The sequence below is a fragment of the Mustela nivalis genome (genome assembly GCF_964662115.1).
Source record: "Mustela nivalis genome assembly, chromosome: 17".
NCBI lineage: Eukaryota > Metazoa > Chordata > Mammalia > Carnivora > Mustelidae > Mustela > Mustela nivalis.
The window spans coordinates 32514882-32537954 of NC_139036.1; the positions used below are offsets into that span (position 1 = coordinate 32514882).

Below are 23073 nucleotides of genomic sequence, written 5' to 3' on the forward strand. Positions count from 1 at the left end.
AAGGCTTTGCAAGCCTTGGTAATTTTTCCTACCACCTCCCCAAAAACTTCTGGGGAGAGGTGTCTCTCATTTGCTTCTCTGCATTGATTCACCATAAAGGATACTACTTCCCTAACACCTAACACCATTTGGCTAGAGACCCTCAATTTCTGCTCTAATGTTATGATTTTCCTTTTATTTTAGTAATCAGAAATGTATAAACAAAAAATGTATCCAATTGCATCATCAAATATAATTGTTATTATCAGTTGGAGGCACATTCTTTCAAAATGCCTATGCTTATATAAATACATATACATAAAGTGTGTGTGTGTGTGAGAGAGAGAGAGAGATTAGGTATGTATACAAATGGAATTGTGGCAGACAATGTCCTTTGAACCCAACAGCCGCGATCATCAAACTTCTACTTTCCAGTTAAGAGAACCCAATTTTTTTTTTAAATTTCTTTTCAGTATTCATTGTTTTTGCACCACACCCAGTGCTCCATGCAATACATGCCCTCCCTAATACCCATCACCTTGTTCACCCAACCTCCCACCCCCCGCCCCTTCAAGACCCTCAGGTTGTTTTTCAGAGTCCATAATCTCTCATGGTTCACCTCCCCTTCCAATTTCCCCCAACTCCCTTCTCCTCTCTATCTCCCCATGTCCTCCATGTTATTTGTTATGCTCCACAAATAAGTGAAACCATATGATAATGACTCTCTCTGCTTGACTTATTTCACTCAGCATAAGAAACCGAACTTTTAAGACAGAGGGAAGAGATCTCTTTTTGCTGATATGAAGTTTTTTAACTTGTTTTATTCTTTTTTGTTAAAGTATAACTCTCATACTGTAAAGTTTACAAATCTTAAGTACAATAAATGTTTATAATTGCATGTTGTTTTACCACCACTCAGCTCAAGGTATAAATTATGTCCATCATCCCAGTAGGCCTCATCATGCCCCGTCCCCCTAAAGGAGACCACTATTCTTCACCTCTATAACCATAATTTCACCTCTTCTTCAATTTAATATAAATTAAATAATACTGCATATAATCTTTTGGCTTCTGCTAGAATTTCTGTGAGATTGATGCATGGTTTGTTGCCTGATTCAGGAGTTCACTCTCTTTCGTCTCTGGTTTTTTGTTGAATATATATACCACAACTTAATCATTCTCTTGATGAGCACCTGGAGTGCTCCCAGTTTTGTGATACCATGAATAAAACCACTTAGAGCATCCGTTAACATATTTTGAGGGGTATATGCTCTCATCTCTGTGGCTGTATACCTCAGAGTGAAATTACGGGTCATAGAGTATTTGTAAGTTTACCTAGTAGCTACCACATAGGAATACTCTAAAATAACAGAGCCAATTTACATTTCTGTCAGCAATGTGTGAGAGTTCTGTTTGTCTGTACCTTCAACCAGCACATGCTATTGTCAATTTCTAAGATGTTAGCCATTCTGGTGGATATACAGTGGATTTTACTGTGATTGTATTTGCATTTGAATTTTCTTCATGGATAATGATGTTGAAAACTTCTCACATAAGCTTACTGGCCATTTGGACAGTTTCATTTCTGAGCTGTCTTAAAAGTCTTTTGTCCGTTTTAATTGATTTGCCTTTTTTCTTTTTAAGTGGAAAGACTATATCTTCTGAATCCTTTATCAGATATCTATATAATAAATATTTTCTCCCACTCTTTTTTCATACTCTTAATGATGTCTTTTGAAAAGTAGACCTTATTTTAATAAGGTCCAAATTCTCAATCTTTTTTTAAATTTTTTGGCCTGTGCTTTGGAGGTATGAGATCCTTGATGGCAGGGCAGCAGGCTCTTCTTCCAATCCCCAGGGTTAGATCATAATACTACTAAGTGGGCTACAGAATCCATTCTCTACAAATATCTTCTCCCATTCCGTGGGTTGCCTCTTTGTTTTGTTGACTGTTTCCTTTGCTGTGCAGAAGCTTTCGATCTTGATGAAGTCCCAGAAGTTCATTTTTGCTTTTGTTTCTTTGGAGATGTATCTTGAAAGAAGTTGCTGTGGCTGATATCAAAGAGGTTACTGCCTATGTTCTCCTCTAGGATTCTGATGGATTCCTGTCTCACGTTGAGGTCTTTTATCCATTTTGAGTTTATCTTTGTGTATGGTGTAAGAGAATGGTCGAGTTTCATTCTTCTACATATAGCTGTCCAATTTTCCCAGCACCATTTATTGAAGAGACTGTCTTTTTTCCACTATATATTTTTTCCTGCTTTGTTGAAGATTATTTGACCACAGAGTTGAGAGTCCATATCTGAACTCTCTAATCCGTTCCACTGGTCTATGTGTCTATTTTTATGCCAGTACCATGCTGTCTTGGTGATCACAGCTTTGTAGTGAAGCTTGAAATCAGGTAATGTGATGCTGCCAGCTTTGTCAAAGATTATTTGACCACAGAGTTGAGGGTCCATATCTGGACTCTCTAATCTGTTCCACTGGTCTATGTGTCTGTTTTGCCAGTACCATGCTGTCTTGGTGATCACAGCTTTGTAGTAAAGCTTGAAATCAGGTAACGTGATGCCCCCAGTTTTATTTTTGTTTTTCAACATTTCCTTAGCGATTCAGGATCTCTTCTGATTCCATACAAATTTTTGGATTATTTGCTCCAGCTCTTTGAAAAATACCACTGGAATTTTGATCGGAATGGCATTAAAAGTATAGACTACTCTAGGCAGTATAGACATTTTAACAATGTTTATTCTTCCAATCCAAGAGCATGGAATGGTCTTCCATCTTTCCGTGTCTTCTTCAATTTCTTCCATGAGTGTTCTGTAGTTCCTCGAGTATAGATCCTTTACCTCTTTTGTTAGGTTTATTCCCAGGTATCTTATGGTTCTTGGTGCTATAGTAAATGGAATCGATTCTCTAATTTCCCTTTCTGTATTTTCATTGTTAGTGTATAAGAAAACCACTGATTTCTGTTCATTGACTTTGTATCCTGCCACATGTTGAATTGCTGTATGAGTTCTAGTAGTTTGAGGGTGGAGTCTTTTGGGTTTTCCATATAAAGAATCATGTCATCTGCGAAGAGAGAGAGTTTGACTTCTTCATTGCAATTTGGATACCTTTTATTTCTCTTTATTGTCTGATTGCTGTTGCTAGGTCTGTGCAGTGAGGTGTGGCCATGTGCCACAGGTCTGGACTATATGAAGTAAGAGCAGATTTTATAGGAGGTTTCTATGACAGATTATCTTGCTAGGCAAAGGTACAGATTCATGAGAAGAAAGCTATTCTCCTACTCTCTTCAGCTTAGAAAACTGATGTGGAGACCTGTTACTTTGGAGCAGCTACAATCCTACTGTGATCATAAAAAAAGGCTAAGAGAATCTTGGTGTCATTAACCCAATATTCTGACATCATTGGTTATTAAACTCATCCTGTAACAATTCCACAAGACCTCTTATCATATAAGATCATAAGATGCCTTTGCTATTTTAGATGTAGTCAGGAGTCTTCTATTTGCATATTAGAATGTCCTTCCTAAGAAGGGATCCATGTACACATAATGATCTTCAAACTCCTTTTTTCTCTTACTATATCACAGGCATCATTGTACATACAGATGCATCGTGGGGGTTTTTTGTTTTTGTTTGTGTTTTGAGAGAGAGAGAGAAAGAGCATGCACTCCTATGGCAGGGGCTGTGGGGGAGGGGACGGCAGAAGGAGAGGGAAAGAGAGAGAATCTTAGGCACAACCCTGCGATCAACAACCTGAGTCAAAATCAAGAGTCTAACTGACTGAGCCACCCGGCTGCCCCACACTCAGACACACTGCACCTTCAAATGTACATAGTATACAGATTTACTTCCATATAGTTAATGGCCACAGAATTCTGTCATGGCTGTACTATACATTATTTATCCTATTTACTGTTTTTGAACATTTAGATTGTTACCATACTATTATATAAACAATGCTGCAGGAGTGTCTGGGTGGCTCACCCAGTTGGTTAAGTATCCAACTCTTGATTGTGGCTCAAGTCATGATCTCAGGGTGAGATCAAGCCCTCACTGGGCTCCATGCTCAGTGGGAAGTCTGCTGGAGATTCTACTGCCCCTCTACTGCCAGAGTCTCCAACTGCCCCTCTCCCTGCTCTCTCTCTCTAAAAACAAGCAAATTAAAAAAAACAAAAAACAATGCTGCAATAATTGTATGAACATGTTTGTATATGGAGTTTAGCATATTGATAGGATTCATTCTTAGAAATGGGGATTGCTGGGTCTGTACATTTAAATTTGGTTACATACTAGCTTCCAAAAATGTCATTACAATTCAGATTTCCACCAGTTATATAACAGAAAACTTACTTTCCCCACATGGATAAGAGCTTAGCGTGTTCCTAATTTTTTAAACTTTTTTAAAACAATTGTGTTGGTTTAAATGAAATTGTATTTCATTGTGTAAATATGCATTTTTAAATTGTTAATAAATTTGGAAATGTCTTTTTACCTTCTACTATTTACATGTGTGAACTGCCTATTTATATCTTTGCCCTCTTCCCTATTGTGCTTTTTTTCCTTTTTGTCTTTGATATTGCATCATTTCTGAACTGAGTATTTACCAACATTAATTATATATATGCTACAATATTTTCTTCTTTCAACTGTTTTAATGGAGACTTTTACTAGATAGAAGTTCTATAATTTTATGTATAAACTAACTGTTGATCATGCTTCTGTTTTTATGGAGACTTTTATTAGATAGAAGTTCTATAATTTTATGTATAAACTAAACTGTTGATCATATTTCTCCACTTGGTCATATCCTTAGAAAAGCTTTCTCTATGACAAGATCTTTTTTTAAAAGTTTTTTTTTTGGGGGGGAGGAGTCAAGATGGCGGAGAAGTAGCAGGCTGAGACTACTTCAGCAAGCCGGAGATCAGCTAGATATTTTATCTAAAGATTGCAAACACCTGCAAATCCATCAGCAGATCAAAGAGAAGAAAAACAGCAATTCTGGAAACAGAAAAACAACCACTTTCTGAAAGGTAGGACCGGCGGAGAAGTGAATCCAAAGCGACGGGAAGATAGACCCTGGGGGGAGGGGCCGGCTCCCGGCAAGCAGCGGAGCAACCGCGCACAAAATCAGGACTTTTAAAAGTCTGTTCCGCTGAGGGACATCGCTCCAGAGGCTACCCGGGGCAAAGCCCACACGGGATCAGCGTGGCCTCAGGTCCCGCAGGGTCACAGAAGGATCGGGGGTGTCTGAGTGTCGCAGAGCTTGCGGGTATTGGAACAGGAAAGCCGGCTACAGAGACAGAGCCGACAGTAAGCTCGCAGCTCGGTGTTACCTTGAACCGGTCGCAGGCTCGGTGAGCTCGGAGCGCGGCCGGAGGTCAGGCAGACGGGAGTAACTGAGCGCGGTTCTCTGGGCGCGCACTGAGGAGTGCGGCCCTGGGCTCTCGGCTCCTCCGGGCCGGAGACCAGGAGGCCGCCATTTGTATTCCCGTCCTCCGGAACTCTACAGAAAGCGCTCAGGGAACAAAAGCTCCTGAAAGCAAACCCAAGCTGATTACTCACCCCGGCCCCAGGTAAAAGCGGTGCAATTCCGCCTGGGGCAAAGACACTTGAGAATCACTACAACAGGCCCCTCCCCCAGAAGATCAACAAGAAATCCAGCCGAGACCAAGTTCACCTACCAAAGAGTGTGGTTTCAATACCAAGGAGAGCAGCAGAATTCTAGAGGAGGAGAAAGCAAAGCACGGACTCATGGCTTTTTCCCTGTGATTTTTTTTAGTCTTGCGGTTAATTTAATTTAATTTTTTTCTTTTTCTTTTTTTTTTTTTTATTGCCTTCGGGTAAAAATTTTTTTTTAACTGTTACCTTTTTCTTTTTTAACGATTTTTTACTAGTTTATCTAATACATATATTTTTTTTCTTTTTTATATTTTTCTTAGGTGTTTTCTTTTTTTAAAAAATTCTCTCTTTTTTTTTTCTCTTTTTTCTTTTTTTTTTTATTGTTTCCTTTTTGAACCACTTTTTATCCCCTTTCTCCCCCCTCACGATTTTGGATCTCTTCTAATTTGGTTAAAGCATATTTTCCTGGGGTTGTTGCCACCCTTTTAGTATTTTACTTGCCCCTTCATATACTCTTATCTGGACAAAATGACAAGACGGAAAAATTCAACACAAAAAAAAGAACAAGAGGCAGTACCGAAGGCTAGGGACCTAATCAATACAGACATTGGTAAGAGTTCAGAATGACAATTCTCAAGGTTCTAGCCGGGCTCGAAAAAGGCATGGAAGATATTAGAGAAACCCTCTCGAGAGATATAAAAGCCCTTTCTGGAGAAATAAAAGAACTAAAATCTAACCAAGTTGAAATCAAAAAAGCTATTAATGAGGTGCAATCAAAAATGGAGGCTCTCACTGCTAGGATAAATGAGGCAGAAGAAAGAATTAGTGATATAGAAGACCAAATGACAGAGAATAAAGAAGCTGAGCAAAAGAGGGACAAACAGCTACTGGACCACGAGGGGAGAATTCGAGAGATAAGTGACACCATAAGACGAAACAACATTAGAATAATTGGGATTCCAAAAGAAGAAGAAAGAGAGAGGGGAGCAGAAGGTATACTAGAGAGAATTATTGGGGAGAATTTCCCCAATATGGCAAAGGGAACAAGCATCAAAATTCAGGAGGTTCAGAGAACGCCCCTCAACATCAATAAGAATAGGCCCACACCCCGTCACCTAATAGTAAAATTTACAAGTCTCAGTGACAAAGAGAAAATCCTGAAAGCAGCCCGGGAAAAGAAGTCTGTAACATACAATGGTAAAAATATTAGATTGGCAGCTGACTTATCCACAGAGACCTGGCAGGCCAGAAAGAGCTGGCATAATATTTTCAGAGCACTAAATGAGAAAAACATGCAGCCCAGAATACTATATCCAGCTAGGCTATCATTGAAAATAGAAGGAGAGATTAAAAGCTTCCAGGACAAACAACAAATGAAAGAATTTGCAAACACCAAACCAGCTCTACAGGAAATCTTGAAAGGGGTCCTCTAAACAAAGAGAGATCCTACAAGTGGTAGATCAGAAAGGAACAGAGACCATATACAGTAACAGCCACCTTACAGGCAATACAATGGCCCTAAATTCATATCTCTCAATAGTTACCCTGAATGTTAATGGGCATTAAATGCCCCTGTCAAAAGACACAGGGTGTCAGAATGGATAAAAAAACAAAACCCATCTATATGTTGCCTCCAAGAAACACATTTTAAGCCCGAAGACACCTCCAGATTTAAAGTGAGGGGGTGGAAAAGAATTTACCATGCTAATGGACATCAGAAGAAAGCAGGAGTGGCAATCCTTATATCAGATCAATTAGATTTTAAGCCAAAAACTATAATAAGAGATGAGGAAGGACACTATATCATACTCAAAGGGTCTGTCCAACAAGAAGATTTAACAATTTTAAATATCTATGCCCCCAACGTGGGAGCAGCCAACTATATAAACCAATTAATAACAAAATCAAAGAAACACATCAACAATAATACAATAATAGTAGGGGACTTTAACACTCCCCTCACTGAAATGGACAGATCATCCAAGCAAAAGATCAGCAAGGAAATAAAGGCCTTAAACGACACACTGGACCAGATGGACATCACAGATATATTCAGAACATTTCATCCCAAAGCAACAGAATACACATTCTTCTCTAGTGCACATGGAACATTCTCCAGAATAGATCACATCCTCGGTCCTAAATCAGGACTCAACCGGTATCAAAAGATTGAGATCATTCCCTGCATATTTTCAGACCACAATGCTCTAAAGCTAGAACTCAACCACAAAAGGAAGTTTGAAAAGAACCAAAATACATGGAGACTAAACAGCATCCTTCTAAAGAATGAATGGGTCAACCAGGAAATTAAAGAAGAATTGAAAAAAATCATGGAAACAAATGATAATGAAAATACAACGGTTCAAAATCTGTGGGACACAACAAAGGCAGTCCTGAGAGGAAAATATATAGCGGTACAAGCCTTTCTCAAGAAACAAGAAAGGTCTCAGGTACACAATCTAACCCTACGCCTAAAGGAGCTGGAAAAAGAACAAGAAAGAAACCCTAAGCCTAGCAGGAGAAGAGAAATCATAAAGATAAGAGCAGAAATCAATGAAATAGAAACCAAAAAAACAATAGAACAAATCAACGAAACTAGGAGCTGGTTCTTTGAAAGAATTAATAAAATTGATAAACCCCTGGCCCGACTTATCAAAAAGAAAAGAGAAAGGACCCAAATAAATAAAATCATGAATGAAAGAGGAGAGATCACAACTAACACCAAAGAAATACAAACAATTATCAGAACATACTATGAGCAACTCTACGGCAATAAATTTGACAATCTGGAAGAAATGGATGCATTCCTAGAAACATATAAACTACCACAACTGAACCAGGAAGAAATAGAAAGCCTGAACAGACCCATAACCAGTAAGGAGATTGAAACAGTCATTAAAAATCTCCAAACAAACAAAAGCCCAGGGCCAGATGGCTTCCCGGGGGAATTCTACCAAACATTTAAAGAAGAACTAATTCCTATTCTCCTGAAACTGTTCCAAAAAAAGAAATGGAAGGAAAACTTCCAAACTCATTTTATGAGGCCAGCATCACCTTGATCCCAAAACCAGGCAAGGATCCCACCAAAAAAGAGAGCTATAGACCGATATCCTTGATGAACACAGATGCGAAAATACTCAACAAAATACTAGCCAATAGGATTCAACAGTACATTAAAAAGATTATTCACCACGACCAAGTGGGATTTATTCCAGGGCTGCAAGGTTGGTTCAACATCCGCAAATCAGTCAATGTGATACAACACATCAATAAAAGTAAGAACAAGAACCATATGATACTCTCAATAGATGCTGAAAAAGCATTTGACAAAGTACAGCATCCCTTCCTGATCAAAACTCTTCAAAGTGTAGGGATAGAGGGCACATACCTCAATATCATCAAAGCCATCTATGAAAAACCCACCGCAAATATCATTCTCAATGGAGAAAAACTGAAAGCTTTTCCGCTAAGGTCAGGAACACGGCAGGGATGTCCATTATCACCACTGCTATTCAACATAGTACTAGAGGTCCTAGCCTCAGCAATCAGACAACAAAAGGAAATTAAAGGCATCCAAATCGGCAAAGAAGAAGTCAAATTATCACTCTTCGCAGATGATATGATACTATATGTGGAAAACCCAAAAGACTCCACTCCAAAACTGCTAGAACTTATACAGGAATTCAGTAAAGTGTCAGGATATAAAATCAATGCACAGAAATCAGTTGCATTTCTCTACACCAACAGCAAGACAGAAGAAAGGGAAATTAAGGAGTCAATCCCATTTACAATTGCACCCAAAACCATAAGATACCTAGGAATAAACCTAACCAAAGAGACACAGAATCTATACTCAGAAAACTATAAAGTACTCATGAAAGAAATTGAGGAAGACACAAAGAAATGGAAAAATGTTCCATGCTCCTGGATTGGAAGAATAAATATTGTGAAAATGTCTATGTTACCTAAAGCAATCTACACATTTAATGCAATTCCTATCAAAGTACCATCCATCTTTTTCAAAGAAATGGAACAAATAATTCTAAAATTTATATGGAACCAGAAAAGACCTCGAATAGCTAAAGGGATATTGAAAAAGAAAGCCAACGTTGGTGGCATCACAATCCCGGACTTCAAGCTCTATTACAAAGCTGTCATCATCAAGACAGCATGGTACTGGCACAAAAACAGACCCATAGATCAATGGAACAGAATAGAGAGCCCAGAAATAGACCCTCAAATCTATGGTCAACTCATCTTCGACAAAGCAGGAAAGAATGTCCAATGGAAAAAAGACAGCCTCTTCAATAAATGGTGCTGGGAAAATTGGACAGCCACATGCAGAAAAATGAAATTGGACCATTTCCTTACACCACACACAAAAATAGACTCAAAATGGATGAAGGACCTCAATGTGCGAAAGGAATCCATCAAAATCCTTGAGGAGAACACAGGCAGCAACCTCTTCGACCTCAGCCGCAGCAACATCTTCCTAGGAACAACGCAAAAGGCAAGGGAAGCAAGGGAAAAAATGAACTATTGGGATTTCATCAAGATCAAAAGCTTTTGCACAGCAAAGGAAACAGTTAACAAAATCAAAAGACAACTGACAGAATGGGAGAAGATATTTGCAAACGACATATCAGATAAAGGACTAGTGTCCAGAATCTATAAAGAACTTAGCAAACTCAACACCCAAAGAACAAATAATCCTATCAAGAAATGGGCAGAGGACATGAACAGACATTTCTGCAAAGAAGACATCCAGATGGCGAACAGACACATGAAAAAGTGCTCCATATCACTCGGCATCAGGGAAATACAAATCAAAACCACAATGAGATATCACCTCACACCAGTCAGAATGGCTAAAATCAACAAGTCAGGAAATGACAGATGCTGGCGAGGATGCGGAGAAAGGGGAACCCTCCTACACTGTTGGTGGGAATGCAAGCTGGTGCAACCTCTCTGGAAAACAGCATGGAGGTTCCTCAAAATGTTGAAAATAGAACTGCCCTATGACCCAGCAATTGCACTATTGGGTATTTACCCTAAAGATACAAACGTAGTGATCCAAAGGGGCACGTGTACTCGAATGTTTATAGCAGCAATGTCCACAATAGCCAAACTATGGAAAGAACCTAGATGTCCATCAACAGATGAATGGATCAAGAAGATGTGGTATATATACACAATGGAATACTATGCAGCCATCAAAAGAAATGAAATCTTGCCATTTGCGACAACATGGATGGAACTAGAGCGTATCATGCTTAGCGAAATAAGTCAAGCGGAGAAAGACAACTATCATATGATCTCCCTGATATGAGGAAGTGGTGATGCAACATGGGGGCTTAAGTGGGTACGAGAAGAATAAATGAAAGAAGATGGGATTGGGAGGGAGACAAACCATAAGTGACTCTTAATCTCACAAAACAAACTGAGGGTTGCTGGGGGGAGGGGGTTTGGGAGAAGGGGGTGGGATTATGGACATTGGGGAGGGTATGTCTTTTGGTGAGTGCTGTGAAGTGTGTAAACCTGGTGATTCACAGACCTGTACCCCTGGGGATAAAAATATATGTTTATAAAAAATAAAAAATTATATTAAAAAAAAAAAATAAAAAAAAAAATAAAAGTTTTTTTTTTTCTTTTAATTTTTAAGTAATCTCTACACCAACGTGGGGCTCAAATTCATAACCCTGAGATTAAGAGCTGCATGTTCTACTATCTAAGCCAGCCAGGCACCCTATCATAGATTATAAAATCTATAACAAGATTTTAATTTTCCTATGCCTTCCCCCATTCTTTTTTATATCTTGATCTTTACTTAACATTTAACATATATCTATTAGCATTTAATGTGTGCCAGACTCTGAAAACTGTGAAAAATAACACAAAATGTCTTCACTCTCCTGGAGCTTTCATTTTACACAAACCCTTAAAGAGATAACTAGCATCTCCGAAAGTGATAACTTCTAAACAAGAAATAAGAAGAGAAAATAAGAAAATAAAAACAAAGCAATGGAAACAGGAATATATGTGTAGGTACTTCAGCTAGGAAGCTCAGGAAATGCCTGTCAGAGAAACTGATGTTTGAAGAGAACTGAACAGTGAGAAGAATCAAACTTGTAATAATATGAGAGAAGAGAGGCCACAGAGAGGTGACAGCCGGTGCTCAGGCCTTGAAGCAGGAAGTATATCACAGCAGTCTGCCCTTACCTACAGGAGATAAATTCCAAGCCCCCCAGTGTGCCTGAAACCACAGATAGTACTGAACCCCAAATATACTGCTTTTCCCCCCTATACATACATAACTAAGATAAGGTTTAATTTATAAATGAGATACAGTAAGAGATTCACAGTAATAAAATAGATTCACAGTAATAAAAGATATTCACAGTAATAAAATATACTAAAGTAAAAGTTACATGAAAGTGTTCTCTCTTTTAAAATATCTAATTGTGCTGTATTAACTCTTCTTGTGATGATATGAGATGATAAACTGTGATGAGACAAAATGAGGTAAATGGTGTAGGCTCAGTAATGCAGCATTAGGTTACTGACCCTCTAACTATTCAGATCAACTACTACTGGACTGTGGTTGACCATGGGTTCACTGAAATTGTGGAAAGCAAAACTGTGGGTAAGGAGGGGGCTACTGTACATATATGCTCAAGAGACAGAGAGAGGGTTCCTGTGTCAGGAGAGCAGGGGATGAAGCACAGGTCAGTCAACAATGGGCTGCGAAAAGCTGGCTGTTGGCCACTTCAGTTTGGATTTCATTGTAATTATGCTGGGAAGTCAGGTATTAATGTAAAGCGAATCACTTCAAAATATATGTCAGGGATTTCCACTGCCAAAAAGAATGAGGTAGATCACTGCAGACCAATGATTCCAATGCAGTATGGAAAAAAATAATAAACTATATTTTTAGGATTTAGAGATGTACAAAAAATAATGACTAGATAACTAAGTAATTTTCATTTTTAAGACACTAAAGGTGTCTCAGTGGCTCAGTCATCGAGCATCTGCCTTCAGCTCAGGTCATGATCCCACGGTCCTGGGATGGAGTCCCACATCAGTCCCCCTGCTCAGTAGAGAGCCTGCTTCTCTCTCTCCCTCCCCTGCTCTCCCTGCTTGTGCTCTCTCTTCCTCTCTTTATCAAATAAGCAAATAAATATCTTTTTAAAAATAAATAAAACACTCCACTGGTCAGTAACTCTACATAGCAGTTCTCCACATCACTATTCATCTGCAAACTGCAAATAGTGTTCATTATGACAGTTTTTAACATGTTAGAAAAGAGAGAAACACTGAAGTAATAAACTCATGGAATATGGTTTAAAAAATCAGCAAGCAGTCAAATGCATGATGGGGCACCTGGGTGGCTCAGTGGGTTAAGCCGCTGCCTTTGGCTCAGGTCATGATCTCAGAGTCCTGGGATCGAGCCCCGCATCGGGATCTCTGCTCAGCAGGGAGCCTGCTTCCTCCTCTCTCTCTGCCTGCCTCTCTGCCTGCTTGTGATCTCTCTCTGTTAAATAAATAAATAATATCTTTAAAAAAAAATGCATGCAAAAATAATAAATACAAATGAAATCATAACTCTTGATGTAAAAGTAGCTTCTCTGCCTGTAGAACACATATCACTTTTTAACCTCAAATAATCATATGAAAAATAACTCAATGTATTTGATGTCGAATGCCATATCTAAAAACAAACTGCAGAAATAACTATAAAGTAGGTAATTTCTTATTGTAGAATAAGAATAGAATGCATTGAAGCTTCTTCTTGAGAGTACAGTTGGAATGATAAACAGTCCACTCTGTGGAGATGGTTGTCAGTGACGAAATAGTGACAATCTGAGCACTGCAAATGATTAGTTATTTGGAACCAGTTTTATCTTTCAAGAAGGGAAGGGTCATATATCTACAATGGTGTTCCAAAATGAAAACTGATATAAATTATCCTAGAGAAATGCCATATTCACTAAGATGGCACAATTTACTGGCATGTGATTTCCTACCAAAAAAGAGGGAGAAGTGAATAATTCAATTGTTTAAAAAAAAAAAGTGGAACAGCTCAATGTTTCATTGACACAGTACCATTTCCTAACCTCCTTGACTAATTTAAGTAGTTGTCTGGTAATGATGATGGGTATTTCTCTTGTTATCTGACTATATTACAAGAATTATTTTAGAAATATTTTTTAATGGTTTAATGGCTGAACCACTTGGGCTGAATTCAGAAGAAAACTAACTCTTGGATGGGAAGTGGATTATAGGTATAAACCAAAAGCAAGACTATGGTTTACTGTGACATGTTCCCCACTCAGTGTCGGAGGAGACACTGAGGGATGTTCTGGGCTTGTTTCTGTATTTGTTACTTGTATCTCATGAGGAGGAAGAATTGTAACCAGAACAGACCAGGGCTGGGGAGGGAATGGCAAAGTTCTCTGAGACCTGGCAGGATCTTCACTTAGCGCAAGTGGTTATCCTCAGCCATTGGACATCTCATGGGGAACATTAGGAAACCCATGGAGCCTATAGCTTCAACCAGGGACAATCTATGTTATACCTGTCTTGTATAAAAAGGCTCCAAATATATGTTTCTTATCTTTTGATGTCCCATACCAGTATGATTACTATATTCTTTATCTTTATTTGTTGGTGTTTTCTATCAGTCATATCAAAGTCTTGAGATAAAAACAGTCTCACATATTTTGCCATTGTGAATGATTTATATTAAAACTGACTATTGTTGGGTATAAGGCATATACATAAATATATAAATGATAACTTATCATATAAATATGTATAATTTAATATGCAGCTGGACTCCATAGGTATATGTGTACATACACAGATTACAGATAAATATATACATGATAACTTAGTATGCAAGAGTGATTTCATATATTTTAGTCAATGGCAAGACTGGTTAACTGTAATTAAACCAGTTCCTAGATTCTTGGGGTTCACAAGAAGAGGAACATTCAGCTGAAATCCTGAAGCCACCTGGTAGTCATTAGGGGGTTGGGAGCTCAATGAATATTTGACAAAGGAAGAGAAGAACTTCACAAATACATGGGAAACTTGAAGAAAGAAGAGGTGATGGGTTGGACCAGCCAACTTCAACAGAGGTCCACAGATGGCAACAGAATCATCCTATTCCCGACTGCTGGTGATTAAATCTCCACTGAAGAAACAGAATTCAATGAGAGGCGTAAAGATGAAAGGCAAGTCTCTTCACTCCCACCAAAATTAACTGAGTTTCAGCACTCTGGTGTAGAAAGAGGCTTCTCTAATGCCTGACAAACTGATGAAACTGGAAAAAATTCTAGATGATACATCTTAAAGATAACAAACGTTTGAAAACCTCTGGATACATGTATATCCGTAAATAATCAAAGGACAGAAATAACTTCCTTTCCCAATTGACTATCCTAAATTACTTTTCTAAAGCAACTTCAAAGCAGCTTAAGCATGTCCCAGTTTTATGTACATCTGCCTGGGAGTCATCTCCAAATCTGTGTCCCACAGTCTGCAAGCCCAACATGTACTAACCAGCTTCTTCTCCTCTCCTCCCTACCCTGAAGTATCTCACAATCTAGAAGGGAATGTTTTATGACTTGACGAGAGAAAAGCTCCATTCCATACAATTCCAAGAAGTTCACCTTGAATCATCTACCATCCATACTTCTACCAAAATTTCTGACAAAGACACGGAGATGCACAGATGAATGATGTAAGGGGCATGCTAGGTGGGCATCAATTCCTTTATACTTCTAAGTATGAATAAGGAAGCATCTACAACCATTCCCTTCCTCACTCCTCTGTTAACTTGGAGAAATCACTGGAGGAAATAGATGAAAAAGGACAAAAGCTGTGGGATACATTTTTCCAAGAAGAATGGCAAAAGAACAAAACAGGAACTACAATTCCTAAGGAACTCCATCTGATGCTTTCACATTACTAATAAATTCAATTTTGCCCTAAAAATTTGAGAAGATTTTTGATAATTTCTATAATTTCAAATTACCTGAAGAATAAATTATTAATCTTATTCTTTTTGTTTGTTTGTTTTTTGTTTTTTATTTTGTTTTGTTTTTCAATTATTAATCTTATTCTTATGACTTAAACTTTATTTTTCAATATCAAACTCCCTTAATTCAGTTGCAGTTGAATGGTTGATATGCCCTTATGTATTTTGTGTCTGAAAACTTTCACACTCAATTTTGCTGTTCATCTTTCTTATTTGAGAGGCAATTGTTTTCTTTTTCAGGCCTAAGACTTTTTGAAGAGTGTTGAAAAGCAGGCAGATCCAAAGCATTGTATACGTAGTGTTTAGTGTGTAAAAGTGCCCCGAACAAGACATCTCGGAGTGCTAGTTACACAACTTATAAAATATTCTTTTTCTTTTCTTTTCTTTTCTTTTAAGAGAGAGAGGGCGTGCACATGTTGGGGAAGAAGCAGAGGGACAGCAGGAAAGAGAATTCCAAGCAGGCTCCATGCTTAGCACAGAGCCCTATGTGGGGTTTAACCCCATGACCCTGAAATTATGACCTGAGCCCAAATCAAGAGTCAGACACTTAACTGAGTCTACCAGATGTCCCTGTAAAATATTCTAAATGAAGGTACCAGAAAGACTATGTACTCCAGGGGCTACAAACTCAAGTGGATTCAGGGACAGGCAGGTAACGTAAATGAATGATGTCATGAAGAAAGGATGAACTGTAGCAAACTAGAGAGGGATACAAATCAGTCAACCAGTCAACTAAAAATATTGTTCCAATTCAATCCAATATTGTAGTTTGGGCCTTTTGGCTGTTGATCTCCAATTCCAAAGCTTAGGAATATGATCTGAGTTACCTGGGGATTCACAAAATACAGCTGAGGGGGCTGGAGCCCCAGTCCACATCCTGTGGTCTGACTCAACGCATGATTCGTCCTACCACCATGCTGCATGTCTGCAGATTGTGCACCATCCCTAGAAAAGAGGAAGAACTTTGAGGATCTGCTATGTGCTCAAGCCCTTTATGTAGGTTATTGTTTTTAGTCTCCAACATACATTTGAGATTGTTAAGAGCCTCATTTGTCAAGCAAAAGTAAGGTACAGACTGTTAAACAATTTCTCTGACATTGACCTATAAAGGTGTGGGCAACCTAATTGTATGGGTTTTGAATCCAAGTCCATCTGGCTTTCAAGTTTGTATTTTTTGATCGCTTCCATGAAATACACCTCACCCCCAGGAAAAGTAAGTAATTTAAGTAGTGCTTCCAAGAAGTGGCCATTATGCCATCATGGTAGAGACACAGACGTGTATCAAGCAAGGTTGTCAGTGTAATGAATCCTGGCAATGATGACAAAGAGGAGAAAAGATGCTTGATGTTGCTGGGGCTGCTTTTCTCTCACATGCTCAATCCTCATCTTTACAGACTTAGCTTTGCTTCACACAGCTGATCGTTCCCACCTGCACTGTTCTTGAAACACTTCCTCTACTTGCTTTCTGGACAATCTCTCTTTGTCAATCTCCCAGCCCATGCCTCTGAACAGTGGAGTGAGACATGGTTCAGTCCTCTCTCCCGTTCTCCTCGCCACTTGCTATCACCCAGCCACTTGGCTTCATCAAAATGCCATCTATAAGATGCTGACTTCTACATTTCTATTTCCAGTCCTGATACCCTTTCCTGAAGTCTGGCTGATAGACTCCATGGCCCATTATCTCAAATCTTTCAGTAACAGATGTGCTTTGGAATATATTTTTTTTTCTGATTTTACAAATTTATATGCATATACTGTATACTACAGAATATCCCCAATGAGGTTTGGGGCAGCACCTAATATTCAAATGCACTAACACTGCTCCAGCAAAACAAGACTATTCACACCAATTTAGATGAATGACTATAAATAACCTCATATCAATTAAATCGAGTTTTCTGTCAAAGAAGAAGTAAAATCCCCATCCCTATTTTCTTTCTCCATCCTTACCCTGCTTTATTTTCCTCCATAGCACTTACCAACTCCTGGCATATTGTATAATGCTTGTCCATCTGCCTGAGTATTTACTAATGGCATCTCTAGTCTCATTTTCAAAATAAGTAACTTGAAGCCCAGAGAGGCTGAACAACTAGTTTCTCCCTACTAGAGACCAATCTCTAGCAGAATCAAGGGCAGAATCCAGGCTCAAGAGATATTTCATCTCATTTCTCTCAAACCTCCAGAGATATATAAAGTATTCATGGACTGTTGAGTAGCTCTGAAGTTTTAATAACTTGGATTTTTGGACCATTATAAACACCTATAACATTTTTTGTCACTAAGTAATATATGTTGTTTTCACAAAAAATTCTTTTAGAACAAAATTGTCCCTTACTTGTCTTCCTAGGGATGGGTACATAAAACCAGGATGTAAAATGTTCTTGCTCCCCCAGTTACAAACAATATGAGCTTTAAAATAGTACTCCAGGGGTACCTGGGTGGCTCAGTAGTTAAGCGTCTGCCTTCAGCTCAGGCCATGATCCCAGGGTCCTGGGATGGAGTCCAGGAGGCCTGCTTCTCCCTCTCCTACTCCCTCTGCTTGTGTTCCCTCTCTCACTGTGTCTCTTGTCAAATAAATAAATAAAATCTTTTATAAAAGATGGTTTTAAAAATAAAAAAGGCACTCCATTTCTCTGAGCTTCACTTTTATCATAGGATAAAAATAATGATATAAATGAGAACTGTATAATATCTGTCCCACTTATCTCAATAGTTTATTACAAATTTTTTGAAGATTTTATTTATTTATTTGAGAGAGAGAGCATGCATGCACATGCTGGAGGCAGAGTCAGGGGTAGAGAGAGGGACAAGCAGACACTGTGCCGAACGTGGAGCCCAAAACGGGGCTTGATCTCATGACCCTGAGATCATAATCTGAGCCGAAATCAAGAGTCAGACACTTAACCAACTAATTCACCCAGGCAGCCCAAGAGCTCTACAAGTAAAAAATATATTAGAATCATCACTTAGTACTATGATATGTAGTTTTAAAAATTTAATATAAAATATTAAATGCAAATACTGCATACTAATTAAAATCATGAACTATGGATCCAGACTGTCCAGCTAAAATCCTGGCTCTACCACTTACTAGTTCTGTGATATGGGGCAAGCTGCTTAACCTCTCTGAAGTTTATTGTCCTCATCTACAAAGTAGGAATTATAATAGTAGCTACCACTTAAGACTGTTTTGAATGTATCAATGTATATAAAATGCTTAGAACAATACCCAGCATCTCATAAATGCTCAGTATTAGCTGCTACAGTAATGCAATTAAGAAACTATTATTATAACTACCAGATATAAAGATACACAGCTAGATATACATGCATATTCATGTGGTTATATATAGATGTAGGAAAGGATTTAGCTACACAGCCAGTGAACTTAGTAGCTCTGTTATTTTTATTGCTTCTTAATAGAGACCACAGACGTACATGGGAAATATGAGAGTGTGGTTCCAGCAATCTACTATAGTTAAGTTCATATTGCAAATCCCTTAAGTATCACTAACTTTCCATATTGTTAGAATTTAGTCCCTGAAAATGCAGCCACTACTTGGGCAGAATGTAGCAGCTGCCCAACAGGTGTTGAGAAATATGAGAGGGGGGGGGGGGGAACACCATAATTCCCAGAGGGGAACAGACTCTCTTTTAATGCTTTACTGAGGGAAAAAAGGCGGTAAAGTAGCATAAAGCAAGTAGTATTGTACCTAAAAACAAAAGTTATACATTAGAAATGAAGGTAAAACAAAAGATTTACCCCTTCCTGTGAGCTGAGTTTTTCCAAGTTACTGTAGACTAACAGGAAACTCCCTCCATTCTTAGCATTGTCTTGGATGGGAAGTCTACAATCTCCGTTGGCTTTAATGTGAACCATCAAGACAGGAAGTTCTGCATTTGTTATAAGTCCCTCCTGCTGTGAGTTAATACAATGTCTGTGATGCTATTTCAGGCAGAGTGGAGAAGAGTCCTCCTCATGCTCAGAAAGCATCTTTCCTTTCCTTGGAGAACCATTATTTGATATCTTGTCCAAATCAATTGAACACTTTGTTACTACGTTTCAGGATTTTTCTGTAGATCTAAGACAGTCATTTTGCCCTTCAGAGCTTTATTCATAAAGTATATTAGATGACTGATCATATTATTCATTTAATCTATAGACGTTTTGGATTCTGTGTGCCCAGCACTGAGCTAGATAATACAAAAACTATATAAGAAATACATGGCTCCCAGGGTGTATAAACTTTGATGAGGATTTAGACACATTATAAGATTCAAGAGGAAAAGAGGAGAATATTTAATAGATAGTTGAACTAGTTGCCCAAATTCAAATGTTATGTTTTCAGTGTTATAGCCTATTGCCTTCCTAGTACATGACCTTTATCAGAGCAAGTACTCAAATATTTTTAAAATAAATGAATCAGTGGAAGATGATGACTTAATATATATAAAGAGCTACAAGAGCATTACTGAATTTTAAACTAAAATCACTCATCTAGGGGCGCCTGGGTGGCCCAGTAGTTAACCATCTGCCTTCGGCTCAGGTCATGATCCCACGGGCCTGAGATCAAGCCCTGCATCTGGTTCCCTGCTCAGTGGGGAGCCTGCTTCTCCCTTTCCCTATGCCCCTGCTTGTGTTCCCTCTCTTGCTGTGTCTCTCTCTGGCAGATAAAAAATAAAATATTTTTAAAATGGAATAAAATCATTCATCTAGTCTAAATAAGTAATATAAAATAAAGCAAGCAATTGTGACAAAGATTGGCTAGTCACTCATCAAATCCACTTCCTCTTCTCCCTTGGTATGTATCACAACTGCCTCTCCCAGCATCCCTTGCAATTACGTGAAGTCATGTAACTGAGTTTTGGTCAGTGACATGTATATATAAACCTTATATATCTACTTCTAGGAAGACACAAAAACTTCTCTTGGAATCTTGGGGGCCTGGGTGGATGAGAGGATTGACTTAGCATAGAGAGTGTTCCAGTCAAGTGGAGTAGGGTGAATGAGGGTTTGCAAATATGAAGAGATTCTGAGACTGCCTAAAAATCTCAAGACATTGGGCAGGGCACCGTAAGGGAGCATTCTGAGAATACTTTCTTCATCTCCAGATTCCAGTGTTCTATCCTTTCTGCAATTCTTAGCACCCTTAAGTACAGTGCTTGGGCCTGCTCTCCTGGGATTGGAGGTCAGCTTGCATTGATTGCATTCATCTGTTACTCAAGTTCCCCCAATAGGGTCTGGGTGAAGTCAGAGGCCCACCCAGCAAGAATGCTATTTTCTGGCTAACCTGGGATATGTTGGCCCAGACCACATAAACGGGTTGAACAGAATTTTTGGATCCAGGCTCAGTTCCCTCATTCATTTTCCTTATGCACTGACAGTCTAGACTTTGAATTGAAAGCAGACATGTGACAGACTCGGAGTCTGTCTTCAAAAAAATCTCACAGAAACGCCTGGGTGGCTCAGTTGGTTAAGGGACTGCCTTCGGCTCAGGTCATGATCCCAGGGTACTGGGATTGAGTCCCACATCGGGCTCGCTGCTCAGCAGGAAGCCTGCTTCTCCCTCTGCCACTCTGTCTGCCTGTGCTCTCTCTCTCTCTGACAAATAAATTTTAAAAATCTTAAAAAAAAAAAAATCTCACAGCTTTGGGAGAATAGGATGGAGATGGGAAGTTAAGGAAAACATTATTTACTTGAGTATTCTTTCTCTGGCATAGGTAAGACCAGAGACTTTGCAAAACTCTCAGGTACTGTCATCACTGTCTTATAGATCAGACAACTGGGCTCAGAGATACTCAGTTACTTTTCTAAGGTCACATAGCAGAAAATAAGCAGCAGAGTCTGGACTGAAATCTAAGTCAATCTAATTTCTTTATCTAAGAAGTTCTGATAATATAGTTTTTGATATTGAAGAAAAGGGGTAGGAACAGATTATTTTGGAAATTCAAATAAGACCCCAAAGGTGGACTGCTGGTAAGATGTGAAACAAAGGGAAAGCATTTTTTTGTTGTTGCTGTTTTAAATAGATGGATATTTGGGGCAGTCTTAGTTTCAAAGCAAAGCTCTTGTTTTGTGGGCTACTTGGGAACGGCTTAGGGGCAGCTGCCTGGCATTAGTTGGAAATATGCAAGCCAGGCTTGAATGATCCTCAAGCCTCCTTTCTCTATTTGTAAAGGCTGAGTATGCCTTTGAAACTCAGCCTTCTAAAACCCTGTCTCCGCATACTTGGAAATAGGCCTGTCACAGGCAGGCAGTCAAGACATGTTTAGCTACCACTTCACAAGCAAGCATTTTAAAAGGTGCTCCTAATCCATTCAGACCCCTCATAAATGACAGGAGCCTGCACATTACCATAGTTACCGAATCAGCAATCAGTCTCCATCCATTTCCTTTTCTGTTACAGAACAGTGAATGAGAGGGTGCAGCACAGCAGGTGAGTTGAAAGCCTTTCTCTGCTCCACTCTCAACCCTGTTCTATTAGCTCTCTGTTCAATTAGGACCATGAAGCCACCTATTTATAGAGACAAGAGCAAATCTACGAATAAACTCGAATAATAGGGCTGTTATCTCAAAACCTAGGGCACAGTCTCATCAATCAACCAGGGGACGGAGAGCTGAGGCCCAGCACATGCAGAGCCAGTCATTTATATGATCTCACGGAAATCCAGGTCTAACAGTGGCCCCCTCACCACACCCAGATATGCATCAATTCCAATTTTACTACCAGATTAAGTCCAAAGTCCACGTCTGACATAAAGCACTCAGTAATTGGTCCACAGCTCACCCTTCCAAGCTCATCACTCCTTCCTCAACTGTAAGACTTATCTCAAGTGTCTCCTCCTCCAGGCAGTCTCTCTAGCTCTATCAGATTATTTCCTTGTGCTCTCTCCTAACACATTTCATTTTGCTGTAATTACCTCTTTGCTTATCTATCTCCTCCACCTATAAACCACTAAAGGTCAACAAGCTGGATATGATTAGCACCCTACTATGGTACACGGTAGGCATGCAAGAAAGTTTGAGTAAAGTATGACTGCGTCTCTCAGGAGATCTACTCATCCCAGCCATGTCCAGCTACTCTGGACTATTCCTAGAAGGTGCTCTACACACTAAGACCCCTGCGCCCCTCTGGATTCTCTTCACTTCACCTGAAATACCTTTAACCCCCTGCCCCCCCCCACTATGGTGTTGCCTGAAGAAACTGCATCCAAACTGCACTTCAGCTTTAAGTGCTGCCCTGTATCTGAAGATTTCTTTGAATCTCTAAGGCAGACCCTTCCTGTCCTCAAGCTCAGGGACCAAATTCCTTTTGTAGCTCTGTTTGGCCAAATGTGTCCGTCTCATCCATAGACTGCAAGTTCCTCCAGAGCAGGAACCAAGCCTTGCCCATCTCTGTGTTCTGCATCTGCCATCCAGTGGAGGCT

The 23073-nt window shown here is 39.1% G+C and overlaps 1 protein-coding gene across 1 annotated transcript in view; it reads right to left on the reverse strand.

Moving 5' to 3' along the window:
* ANKFN1 (ankyrin repeat and fibronectin type III domain containing 1) overlaps positions 1 to 16578 on the reverse strand; it is a 494531-nt gene extending 477953 nt beyond the window's left edge. The window contains exon 1 of the mRNA XM_082707691.1: positions 16473 to 16578. The gene's annotated coding sequence lies outside the window, so the exon portion shown is untranslated. The remainder of the gene's footprint in view (positions 1 to 16472) is intronic.
* Positions 16579 to 23073: the final 6495 nt, after the last annotated feature.